Here is a 12,179-nt window from a genome sequence, read left to right on the forward strand (position 1 = left end):
GGGATACCCCCTTTAAGGGGTTTTGGGGAAGGTGCGGTTGGACTCTTATCCAGCTACAAACGTAATATTAGAAGTATCTAGTGTGCATTTAGTTATTAGATACGCTCCTGGTCCGCGAGGCCGTGTGGTGGTGGAGGTGTCTGTTGTGTGCACGAGGGTCCAACTAGTGCCATAGCCAGTGCCGGCCCATTTTTGGGGTCCCATCAGTGGTGCGTCTATCAGGAGCCGTCTCAAAGTGGTGGTTTCCGAATCTAGGATCTTTTGGGACCTACTTGTTAGTTGATGTCCTTTGAAGAGATCCGTCAAGCCGAACTCCAAAAACACGAGAGCCGAGAGGGCTAGACGGAGGGCCGAAATCAATAGGCGTTATTCTCCTAAAAGGAGTAGTCCTGAACCTATTCAAGGGTGGGGTCTTAGTAACCTTATCCTGAATCAAAGTCCATCAGGAGGTGGAAGTTCTAGTACTTTCCCCCTTCCAATTAATCTTCCCACTTCGAGTGGTGTGACAGATTTGCATGTCCTGATTCCATTAGCAAATCTAATCATTGCCATGGTGCAACCTATCGCAATCCTTGCAGGAACGGCTCATTTGCCAGCCTTAGGTTTCCCCCTACCCATTTTTAATGGGTTAGTGAAAGAGGATGCGGAGCTTCATATAAGGGAGTTCCAAAAGGTGATGTTTAATTGCCACATCCAAGAAGAAGGGCATCTAATGATGTTCTTCAATATGACCCTGAAGGGAAGAGCAACTATATGGTATCACAACCTTGAGGTCGAAACCATAACCATCGTGGATTTATTTTATGAAGCCTTCCGAAGGGAGTTCGCCCCCGAGAGAGGTGGCCAATATTGGCTACGCGTGTTGAATTTGACATGCCAAGAACCGCATAAAGATATACGAGCGTATGCCAAGAAGATCAAAGACGTTTGCAAGCGGCCTATGCTTCTCGAATCAATCCCAATATGGGTCTAGCATCAGAAAATAATTTGTAATTTATCAATGGCAATGGAAGCCAAGGGATGGGGATGGTCAACCCTAATGGGAGAGGGAACGTGGTGCCGAATGTGCCTTTATTGCTAGCTCTATCTAGTGTGACTATGTATATGGCTAGTCACATGCCTCCAAATGTGGGCAAGCAGCAAACCCTAACGTAGTTCCTATGGGTCAGGAACCAATGCAACCAATGCCTTATCAAATTGTGCAGCCAAGGGACCGACGGGTAGATGATCAACGTTATGAGTCCAGTTCTTCAAATGTCCTTAGCGAAGTCAAGGACATGATGAAGCACTATACAAATATGATCTCTGAACAATATCGGCAAATAGCCGTTGACGTTACTTTCTTAAAGAAACAACGGAATCTAATAAAGAGTCGACACTCCGAAGAGGATGCACCCTCTAGCTTCAACTGCAAATGGTGTGGTGGGGAACATTATCCACATAATTGCCCAAACGTCAAGTGCGACATTTGTGAGAAGTCCGACCATTTAGCAGCCACCTATTGGAGCAAGATTAGTTCCCTCTAGCAAGGCAGTTGATAACCAGGGCCTATTAACCATCGTGCCACCTGACACCGTGCCTTCCAAATATGCCAACCAGTAAGACTCCCTATGATTTCCCATACCTCAGAGTGGTCTGCTGTGGGCTCCAGTACCTGGCGGATGGGTAGAGCCTCTAAACCCACCACTGCGCACGACCCTGCCTCGATCATGAATACCGTGTCCTGGATCCCGGCCTCATACAGAAGGTGACGGCCCTGGCTGATTGCCTGCCAAGAGAAAGCACTCCAAGAGATACATCCAAGCCAATAATTAATATTAAGACAGAGAGCGCAAGGATTGAGACACGGAATGCTTTCTCACAGCACACAAAGAGAGAGAGAGAGAGAGAGAGAGAGAGAGAGAGAGAGAGAGAGAGAGAGAGAGAGAGAGAGAGAGAGAGAGAGAGAGAGTAGAGTAGAGAGGAGGGTGAGCACGACGTTCTTGGGTACAATGACGAGTGTACCTCTTTAGGTTTTTTAGATAGATATATATATATGAAAGTACAAATGTGCTAAGGGTGTGTTCACACCCGTGCACATATAAAAGGCACGATGGCCCTTTATTCCCAACAACCTCCCACCTCAAGGCAATGTGCCTTAGCTAAGTCTAGGTATGTATAAAGCTGAAATACATATATCTATCCAACTCCCATCATCTGTTGGCAATGAGCAAACTGCTTTGCTGGAAGACTCTTCATGAGAAGATCTGCAGGATTATCATGTGTATGCACTTTGACAAGCTCAATGCTCTTGCTGCCAAGTACATCTCTACTGAAGTGATACTTCACCTATATGTGCTTCGTCTTTGCATGAAAGACAGGATTCCGTGCTAGCATGTTAGCACTTCGACTATCACAATGGAGAACAGGTAACTTTGTAATGCCAAGCTCTCTCACTAGACGTGAAAGCCATAAGTGACGGATTCTTGTAGAGGCTGCATAGAACTATATAGACCTTTCTTGTTGGTCATGTGACGGGAGGCCCCACTATCCAACACCCATGAGTTAGTGGTAGATTCTTCTTGCGCCAAGGAGCACACCTCCTCAATGGTCGCCATGAATAACTCTAACTCTGCTTTTGCCATATTGGCTGTCTCTTTCCCTTTACTTTTAAGGGTACCATTCTTTTCATCTACCTTCTTGACACGAAAATCTAGAATTGCATGTCCTTTCTTCTTGTAGTAGAAGCACTCTCCTTGAAACTTCTTCTTACCGCCCTTCTTCTTTTTGTCACTATCATTTTTGGTGGAGGAACCACATTTACCTTTTGCATTGGCAGAGAATGCAACATCTCCATTGTTTCTTCCTTCTCAAGCTTTCAGCCTCAACTCCTCCTCCAACAATAATGCACAAAACTCCAAGCTTGAGGTCTCACCTGAGTATTAAGGGCAGTTACTAGTCCATCAAACTTTTGTGGACAAATCTGAAGACACCTTTGAGCTAGCTCCTCGCTAGTCTTTTGTATCCCAACACCAGCCATTTGGTCATGTAGATTCTTAATCCGAGTGATGAATGCTTCAGCTATCTCTCCTTTAGCAAACTTCTCCACTGCTAGTTGATTCTCCAAGTTTTGAATCCTTGTTTGGTTTCGCGTTTCATACTGACTCCTCAATACATTCCAAGCCTCTGATGCTTTGGTTATATGCTGAAACACTGTCAGAACAACTTGTAACTAAGACACACAATGCATCTGCATTCCTTCATTTCCAAGCTCATAGAAGATCTGCATTCGGAGGAATCATCACACTAGGATTTGATGGGTCGAGGGTAGGCTATGGTTCTACATCAGTCCCCAGCACAGTCTCCAAAAGCTCATAAGAATCAAGAATAGTTGTAATTTTGAACTTTCACAAGGTATAGTTTGTACCATCTAACTTTCCTTCACTGAAGGTTGGTGGATGAATCCTCAGTGTTTGAATAGTTGGTATAGCATCACCACCTCCTGCACCACTTCCTGATGTGCCAGAACCGCTTCCGAAAGACGACATTGTTCCTCTTTGCTATTGAAGCCTTTGCCTCTTGCACACTCTTCAATCCCTAGAGCCCCGTGGGCTCTGATACCATGTAAAAATTACAAGGCACAGCGAATAGAATCTGAGAAAGAGATAGAGATAGATAGTACACAATAGATAAGAGGAGAATTAGAAAATTTCTTTAGCTCCAAACAACTGATATGGAGATGGCTTTGTCCACCCGTGTGCTTCCACAATGAAGCTTAGATGGAGATCTAGATAAAAGATAGGTGAAGAGCTTAAGGCTAGCTGGAACAACTCTGACTGGGTGAAAGATGGATGATCAATGGCTGTGAAGGGGTTTAGCTTTTATAGCCCGTGAAGGGGGTTAGGTCGGCATGACCCACCTACCATATGAGCCTCCACTAGTCGCCCAGGGAATATTTCCTTTACCCTCGAATCCCAAAATAGGGGCCCCTTTTAACTCCCTTGCCCTGCAACTCGATGCAATGTGCCTCGAGTTGCTACTAGCTTAACTACTCAGTTCAACCCAAAGATTAGACCCACAATGGTCACCTTTTTGCCATTCGGTCACATAGACCTCATCTGATATACAAGTCAAGACTCAACCAATGTCCGGGCTCACATTTGGCATCTCCTCATAATGGGGGCCTTAAAACTTTGAGCACCGTGGATCATTGGTGGCACCTTATGAGAGTGGGGCATTGAGCATATCTAACAAAGCACTAATGGTGAATATGGCTTCATGACAGGAAACCATCATGGCATGCCAATAAAAGATTGGTAGATTGCATTTCTTGGAATAAGAACAGGCAAAATACGGCCTCTTGATGGAGACAAGGGCTTTCAACCAGTTTAAGTTTTGGCATATCTTCAACCTAGAAGATGTAGCCATCGAAGAACTTGCAGTGAGGCAAATCATTGAGTAGTGCAATCTACAAAAATACATGGAAGTAGTGGGACAAGGGGTAGACTACATCCATTGCACAAAGTTCTTATGAAATTTTCATAGGACCAATGGCATGCAAGAGGGAGAAGAAACTCATCGGGTGCCGATTGAATTGACCTCAGAGTTGGTAGAAAGAGCATTGGGATTGGCAAAAAAGTAGAGAGAAAGTTGAAGAGAGACGTATACACCATGTTGGGGATGGACAAGGTGAAGGTCCACACCAATGATGGCATCAACTTGGTCCATATTCTGAATCCCAAAATCCAACTTCAGGCCAAGATGGTGCATGCATTGTTCTCTAGTCAGAGGTATAACACAATCATGAGCTGTATTAATGTCACCTTAGTAGAGAGCATTGTAGCATGATCAATGGATGAGGTGAACCTCAATGGCTTTGTAAGAAAGACCACCATCGAGACCTCGACAAAGGCTCTGGCAATAGGAGGACATCCTATCAGAGGAGAGTCCCCTACTACCAAGGCTAAAAGGAAGGCCTCATCTTCAAAAGCCTCAACCATTGGATTTGGTGGGGTCCTCACCGCCATCATTAGAGAAGCCTCGGGGCAAGGGCAAGGAGAAGGAGAAGGATTTGCGAGAAAGTTGCCATCTCACCAAGAACAAGAGGCACACTCTAGTGAAAGGACGATGAGCAAGGAAGAAGAAGACCAGGAACATGAAGAGCAGTTAGCTGGGAAGAGGCTAAGAAGACAAAGAAGAAAATTGCATAGGAAAAGTAAGAAGAGGAGAGAAGGAAGAAAGAAAATGTGGACTTACAAAAGGCTCACAGGGATTCCAAGAAGGCAGAGGAGGAAAGAAAGAGAAAGGCAGAAGAAGAGGAGGAGGAGTTGAAAAGAAAGGAGGAGGAAGATATAGCCCTCGCAACGCGCAGATCCATCGAGCAGCAGTCCAAGCAGGACGAGCTGGAGCCCATGAGTCTGCTTAGAGATAAAGGGCCAAGCTCGAGTTCCCATGTGCCGAAACTCATACCATCCATAGTGCAAGAAGGCAAGGGCAAGGCCCCAATCACTCCCATTCCTACTCTTCTGGCACCCGCCACTACCACCACCATATCCACACCTAGCTCTATGACCAAGGTGGATGCTAGCAATCTAATGGCCTAGGTCCAATACTTTGTGAATAAGGAAATGACCCAAGGAGAAGGGACCCCTTTGGCAAGAACCAAAAGACTGGCAGCGACAGACACTGAGTTGAGACAAGACCCGAAGAAGCAAAAAAGGTGGCAACCTCTACGACCTCCATCCTTGCAACAGAGATGCCATCTGTGGAGTACGATGAATATGTCAAGGAGCTTCTCTCTCAACTAAAGAAATCCAAGGAAGAGAAAAAACTAGCCGTGACAGAGCTAGAAGCAAAAAAAGAGGCTATGACTACATTTCAACTAGAGAAAACCTGCCAAATAGCCATGGCCCAAAGGGAGATCGGTGAGCTCAAGGAACAGCTACAGACTAAAGAAGAAGAGAAAGCCAAATGGTAGGCAAGATTGAACGAAGAAACTGAAGCCATGGTGCACTTGTGAAGACACAACGAAGAGATCATAGGGCTCTATGAGGATTTGCAAGCCAAAATGGAAAAGATCACTAAAGCCACAAAGAAACTAGAGGCACTAAGAGAGGAAAGAGCATGCAGGTACGAAAAAGAGGTGGAGAAATTGACACAAGAGGTAGCCTTAGCACAGGAAGAGCACCAAAGACTACAAAGAGAAATGGAAGATCAAGAACAGAGGCTAACAGTGCTAGCCCAGAGACAAGAGGAAATCCTCAAGGAGATGGTGCACTTGTGAAGACACAACGAAGAGATCGTAGGGCTCTATGAGGATTTGCAAGCCAAAATGGAAAAGATCACTAAAGACACAAAGGAACTAGAGGCACTAAGAGAGGAAAGAGCACGTAGGTACAAAAAAGAGGTGGAGAAATTGACACAAGAGGTAGCCTTAGCACAAGAAGAGCACCAAAGACTGGAAAGAGAAATGGAAGATCAAGAACAGAGGCTAACAGTGTTAGCCCCCAGAGACAAGGGGAAATCCTCAAGGAGATGACAAAAAGGGCAAAAGAATCGGCAACGCATAATGAAAGACAAGTTAAAACCTTGGTGTGCTGTCTGGCTCAGGCCGAAAAAGATAGGATACTAGCTGAAAGTTGAGCAAAGGCCACCCAAGTGGGCTTCGAAACCTAGCAACGTGTCTTCCTCAATACACTGCTTGATGTCACCCAATTGGAGGAAAGGGAGGTCATTGAAACCCTCAAAAGAAGCTACAGATTTGCACGCAGGGCCTTGAGAGCAGGCCTACAGATGCCACTACAACCTGTGGGAGTCAACTTGACCCTGGAAGAGAAATAGAGATATCTACTATTGGCAGGCCTGACCCCACAAGAAATAGATGCAATAGGGTTTGTGGAAGGGTTCCAACAACAAACCCAATAGGGAGATGAGGCGGGCCCAAGCTTCGAAATGGGGCCCCATGAAGAAGACATGGCCCTACAACGTCCTTCTCCACCACAGCCGGAAGATTAACAACAAGGGGACACATCCGAAGAAAGAAGAGCTGCACTTAAGGAAAAAAGAAAAAAAATGGTGGAGGAAGCAAGGAGAAGATAGAGTGTCAGATTGGTACAAGTGCCACCGGCACCTATTCCATTGAGCCAAGATAGTTTCCCAGCAAGCTTCCATGTTGATTTGGTAATCTGGAAACAACATGAAACTTCTAGAGACCCCTTCGATCTAATATTCCAATTCCCCGCCAATTTGTGCAGGGTTCTACCGATCAAGGTGGTGGAAGATGTAATCAACATTGGAATTAGGCTCGGGAAAAATGGCTGGTAGAGAGAGAGTAGAACCCCACCCTCTGGGCACAAAGGATGCTAAATTTTGGCAAGACAAGGTTTTAAGGTCCCAAGTTCAGTGCTGGGCTATGAGTGCCAGCCTACATGGAGAAGGCACCTCTGTGTGATATAAATATGGACACTTGGCTGGCTTTCCCATGCGCACGCAACAACCTGACATTCATGCCATACCCTCAAAGAATGGGAGTGGATTTTGACCCCAATGTCCGTGGTTGGTACAACTTCCCTGTAATCTACAATGCAAATTGTGCCAAGCCTAAAGATGCCCTTATCTTCACCCAAAAAATCTGGGTGACTCTATAGTTCATTGTTTTGTAGATGAATTCTCCTTGTCCCCTAACCCTGCATTCATTATTACCTATAATTAACTTAGGCTACTTAGAATACCACTCGGGCAAAATCCCACTCCATAAGAATGTAACCTTCCACCCCTCTACTTTGATCCCAATGCCATAGATAGCTGCACCATGGCTCGATTGATGATGTGCACTACTCTTCTTCCTTCATTTTGTTTATCCCTTCTAGAAGATATGAATGATAGCCACTTTATGCATTGCAATCATCCATTTCTGTCTACCACCACTTTGCAAGTCCGCTTGAACCTCAAAGGATACTTCCAGAGTTGGCAAATCTTGAATAAGTCTCTTAGGCCCCATTCTCCACCCCACTCGAACGACAAAGCTCCGGCCTATGTAAAAAAATAAAAAATAAAAGAAAAGAAAATGAATGAGAAAGAGAAGGAAAGAAAGAAAGAAAGAAGAAAGCAAAGAAGAAAAGAGAAGGAATCACAACGAACTGTAGATTACCCCACATAGGCCACAATCACTACACCTTGGGGTTCTCAAGTTAGGTGCGTCCGGTGGCTTCATTTAGTCGACTTCGTCCCTAACCCCATAGCCTCATTTTGATTCCTCACTTCACGCTTAGGGCGCATCAAGGGCAGGACATACCTAGGGAGGTAACACTCAGACTAATCATCCTAAGCTACACGCATCACACCCCCCTTATGCAGCACAAATTGGGTCCTCAAGTAGTGTGGGACAACACCCAGGCTTTTGACCCAACTCCTAGCTCCACTAGCATAAGCACAATGCACCACACGGCAATGCTAACACACCCCCAGGTAGTGCACCTTCTTTTTATTTTAGGTACAAATAAAGGCTCTAACCCCCCAACTTCGGAGGCCCCATCATCCATGCAATCCGCTCCCAGTCTCCACCACCTTTACCAGTTGATCAATTTTTCCCCAAGACCAATTCTCCCGAGATCTCATCATCATCGACTCACATGATCGCCCTTTTAAATCATCGAACCTTCACTAACTCAAAACCGCAAGTGTCTTGGAACTAGCACCTGTCTAGGAGGGAGGTCATCTTATACGACATGCCACCATGAAGATGAAACACAACAGAGGTAGATCAAGGCACTCCAATCAAAAAGTGAATGAAGAAGCTCATTTGGTGGAACAGTGCAGGAGAAGAAAAGCTCAAAAAAAGAGGGAGCTCCAATTACTTTGCCAAGGTCCTCTCAAGGATGAGGGAGACCCTATCAAGAATGAAGGATGCTCTCTCAAGGATGGGGATAAGCACCAAATATTCTAGCAAGGCTCTCTCAAGGATAAGGGAGAGCCTCCGAGGGCTCTTGCAAGGATAAGCGCAAGGGACAATGTAATTCATTTTATCAGTGTGCCAAACAAACATCGATAAAGGGATAAGGCAACTTGAAGGGAATAGGGCAAAGCCATGTTAAGATCGTGTCGTAGCAACCACGGAGGGCAAGAGGATAGATCCGTCTATCACCATCATCAATTTCAAAGATAGATCTATCCACCCGCCATTCTCCAAAGGTGGATCCATCCAACACCATCTTAAATTTCAAGGGAGAGATCCACCCAAGGTCATCGTCAAGGAGGGACTCACCCCCACTATATCTTCAATTTCAAGGGCCCATCCATCCAACACCATCCCCCGCAAGGGCTTGTATACAAACTCAAAAAATCCATTTGGCTACACCCATCCCGCCTTCCAACTACTACCCATTAGTGCCATGGGACTAGTACTAGGCTAGGAGGAGGGTAATGTTAACCTCAGCACAAGAAGAAAGTGAAAAAAGTGGAAAAGCGCAAGCCAAGACCGAAAAGAGGTGGCCCAAGAGGAAATCAGACACAGCAAAAGAAGCAAGAATGGAAATGGTCAATAGTGCAAGGGCAGCCTCAAAAGCTAACCCAAAGGTAGAAGTAAATTTTTAAATGCAAGGTACCCTAAAACTTTTTGTAAAAGAGCAACATGCTCCCTCCTATGCAAATTGTAAAGGTAGATGGGCAATGGAAAGGAAGCTAGGAAGATAGAAGGACAATGGGAAAGAGGGCCTAAGCTACGGTCGACTATGTAAAAAAGGAAATGACCACCCAAAAGGGATTTAGGATTTTGTAGTATATAAAGTTGAAAAGTGAATGAAGAGCTCATTCTTTCGTGTGTGGCAAACGTGGACTCATCTTCTTCTCTCCTTCTATTCTCTTCTCTTGCTTGGGTGTGAGTGCATGAGGGAGGGAGTGTGAGTGAGTGAGGGATCTTGGAGGTGAAGCTCTTCATCATCTCCTCCCTTCTTCTTCTCTTCTCTTGTCTCACGTGTGGCTATTGAGGATGGATCTTGAAGGAGGAGGCTTGAGGATACTTAAGCTTGCATCACGAATCGTGGAGCTACCGGAGTACTTGAGGGAGGAGGCAACTCGTTTGGGCATCAAGGTAAGCTCACTATACCTCGGTAGGATTGAAGGCACGTCAGCTAGGTGAGAGATAGCCATAGGTGCTCACTTGAAATGCTTGAAGAATAATCAATCCATGGGTCTTGGCAGTTGAGCGTGAGCTCCCACTACACACATAGATGCATCAAAGTTTTCCGTGGGGATAGTGCTATGACAACTTGAGCATAACCTTGATTATCGAGTGAGCTTTGCTAGCAACTGTAAAGAAGTTTAGATGCTATCTTCTAGCGGCACCTTTTACCTTCTTCGTGGATCATCAAGCATTGCTTTATCTTGGTGACAAACCCTACGCAACAAGACACGTTGCTTGATGGTTACTTCTACTTTTGGAGTTTGACTTCTTTGTGGTAGTTCGCAAGAGTAAACAACACTATATGGAAAATCATATGTCCCACATACCCACAGGTGAAGCGACTGGACAAGGCATCATTGATGACCTACTAGATACACATCTTTTTAGAATCTCCAACTAATGAGACTTGTTTAGAGAAAACCTCACACCATATTTATGATATAGTCCACATCTTAGAGAATGGATTGCCTAAACAACCCATAGAAAAAGCTAGGTTAAAGAGAGTAATTTTGAAGATCCAACCCTATCAGTTGATTATCGATCAGTCATATCAGTTAGGACAGGATGGAGATGTTTCTACGAATACTAAATGTACAATGTGCTCATGGAATCCCAGGGGGTCCACTAGGGTTTACCGTATGGTACCACGTGAGTGTAAGGGAGGGGGTTATTTAAGGGAAGAAAGGTACATTTTATAAGGTAAGGTCCCATAAATAGGGGGTAGATAAGGGGTATTTTCATATATTTCTTACACGTAGGTGATGTCTCCTTATTACTACTAGTGAATCCCCCGTGATGGAAGCACATGGCAGGATTGTTGGAGGACATTTCAGTGGAGACATTACAGTATGCAAGGTGGTTTAGTCTCAACTATGGTGGTCTATGTTGCTCTGTGATGCAACTAAGCTTGTGAAGCACTGTGATGAGTGCTAACAATGGACCAAAGTTTCTATTAATAAGGAAAAAATGGAGTTGACCCCAAAGATTGTTGAGATATCGAGCTCCACTCGTGATATGCCAGGGTGATTGTTGTGCATTTATGTCACCGACTTGTCAGTTGTAGATGCGGTTGGTACATTGCCCATGAATAATAGCTAGATGATAGCTATCCTTATCTACTCTAGTTCGTGGCTCAGTTAGTATGCCACCTTAGTTAGTTGTATTTGGTTTGAGACCCATATATAGGGTTCTTCTATTTCTTTGTATGAGTCTTCTTTTTGTCTTACACAACTAAGAAGAGGAAAATTGTTTTCAGCCTCCACCCTTGTGTGTATTCTCCCATTGTGCAAGCAAGAAAGCTACAAGTGAGACTCCTTCCTTCTCTCCCACAATCTTGACATGGTATGAGAGCCTTGTTCGTGGTAAGGAGCTCAAGAAAGCAAGCCAAGCTCGTGGTGTTCTGGTAAGAGGAGCAGTGTTGCTTTCATTTTCTGTTTTGGGAGCAGATCTCTGCAGGTAGCACAGCCGAAATTTGCAAGAGTGCATTGTCTCAGGTTGAGACGCCCTTCGCGGTGAAGTAAGAGGGCAGTATATGCTGCGGGAGTGGGCTTTAGCCCTTGGCGACCCTGTTTTTTTTATTTGAGGCCATTTCGGGGCCTGTTTTGGAGGCGGAAGTTTTCTGCACGCACTCAGGAAAAGGCCCAGTTTTATGCTGTGCAGCCACTGTTCTACAGGTCGGTGAAAAGTTACTGTAGAAATTGCATCGTATACCTGTGTGCAGAGACATTGGGAGTTACAGAATCATCATTGTTGCCTGTTGATGCAAAATCATCACTAGGAAGTGATTGTGTGGTTAAATACCACTTTCGTCAATTTTGCAGATTTGCCCTTGTGAGGCTGAAGCTGTGTTCTCTGCAGTGACAGAATTTTTTGCAGTATTCTGTAATGGCGTCTGATTCTCTTTCACAGATTGTAACTGAAAAGCTTGACAAGAACAACTTCCAAGCATGGAAGTTTAGAATGACGAATTTCCTTATGGGAAAAGGATATTGGAAATTTGTTGCAGGAAATGAAGAAGAAC

Source organism: Lygodium microphyllum, chromosome 15 (genome assembly GCF_053477565.2).
Source record: "Lygodium microphyllum isolate KBCC chromosome 15, Lygodium_microphyllum_v1.1.10, whole genome shotgun sequence".
NCBI lineage: Eukaryota > Viridiplantae > Streptophyta > Polypodiopsida > Schizaeales > Lygodiaceae > Lygodium > Lygodium microphyllum.